At 38.2% G+C, this 1,575-nt stretch overlaps 1 non-coding gene across 1 annotated transcript; it reads left to right on the top strand.

Moving 5' to 3' along the window:
* The first annotated feature begins 1,165 nt into the window (after positions 1–1,165).
* Positions 1,166–1,238, top strand: TRNAE-UUC (transfer RNA glutamic acid (anticodon UUC)). Its single transcript has one exon. It is a non-coding gene; the product is annotated as a tRNA-Glu (tRNA).
* The last annotated feature ends 337 nt before the right edge of the window (positions 1,239–1,575 follow it).

The following is a 1,575-nucleotide window of genomic DNA, read 5'->3' as shown; positions in this document are numbered from 1 at the left end:
AAAAAAAAAAAAAAAAAAAAAAAAAAGAATCAAACCTATATGTATCAATTTTAATAATACCAAGTTTTTTTTAATGAGGTGAATACATATAGCGTACCATGTATATCGTGTATAAGACACTTAGATTTTTAATCTGTTAGATTTGATTTCATTTATTTTAAAAAACTATGAAAAAGAGACAAATCTCCCATGCAGAAGCACTCCAAATAAGTTACACAGACATCCCACCACGAGGGAGATAGACCCCAACCCCACTCTTTAAGTGTGGGCTGTGCATGGTGACTTCTTTCCAAGAGGACAGGCTAGAAGGGGGAGGGAATGGAACAGTACAGCAGAGACACGAACTCAGCCAGGTAAGCCTCACAACCATGTGATCAGCCATGATGACAATATGCACCCTTTGCCATGTGATAAAAATGGCACTTTAGGACTTCCCTGGTGGCGCAGTGGTTAAGCATCCGCCTACCAATGCTGGGGACACAGGTTCGATCCCTGGTCCCAAAGATCCCACATGCCTTGGAGCAACTAAGCCTGTGCGCCACAACTACTGATGCCCGTGTGCCTAAGAGCCCGTGCTCTGCAAGAGAAGCCACCGCAATGGGAAGTACGCAGCGCAACGAAGAGTAGCCCCCGCTCGCCGCAACTAGAGAGAGCCCGTGCACAACGAAGACCCAATGCAGCCAAAATAAACTAATTAATTTTAAAAAAATGGCACTTTATGATCTTCCTTCCATAACCCCATAAGTCTAAAACCCTAGTCTTACATAAAAACATAAGACAAATCCCAATAATGGGGCATCCTAAATACACCTGACCAGTCCTCCTCAAAACTGTCAAAGTCATCAAAAACAAGGAAAGTCTGAGAAAATGTCACAGCCAAGAAGAGCCTAAGAAAACATAACAAATGTAATGTGGTATCCTGGATGAAATTTTAAAAAAAGAAGAAGGACATTAGGGGAAAATTAAGGAAATCTGTATGGATTTCAGTTAATAATAATGTATCAATATTGGCTCATTAATTGTGACAAATATACAAATATAATAATATGGGAAACTGTAATGGGGGGAGGAAGAAATATAGGAATCCTCAATACTGTCTTCCAATTCTTTTATAAATCTAAAACTTTCCAAAAAAAGTGTCTACTTTAAAAGTGAAAAGGGAATTCCCTTGGTGGTCCAGTGGTTAAGACTTGGCACTTTCACTGCCATGGGCCCAGGTTCGATCCCTGGTCGAGGAACTAAGATCCCACAAGCCACGTGGTGTGGCCAAAATAAAAATAAAGAAAAAAAAAAAACTGTGAAGAAAATCTGAAAAATATCAACATGTGTTAATTCTGACTAACAGAAACATAGATGTTGATTATATCGTTCTTTGGTGTGTTTTGAAATTTTAAAAAATCCAGAAAGTCACAAATGAAATCTTTCTTTGCTACAGTAGTAGTATTGTTTAAAAAAATTTTTTTAAGAGACAAGATCACTTTAAAAAATCACATAAAAAGTAATTGTAACTATGCTGGCCTCCCACACGGGAGGTAAACACTTTTTCACTAGCCAGAAAAATCAACTTCTTTATGG

This window comes from Lipotes vexillifer, unplaced genomic scaffold (genome assembly GCF_000442215.2).
Source record: "Lipotes vexillifer unplaced genomic scaffold, Lipotes_vexillifer_v1.1 C26729734, whole genome shotgun sequence".
Lineage (NCBI taxonomy): Eukaryota > Metazoa > Chordata > Mammalia > Artiodactyla > Lipotidae > Lipotes > Lipotes vexillifer.
This window is presented reverse-complemented; position numbering and strand designations above follow the sequence as displayed.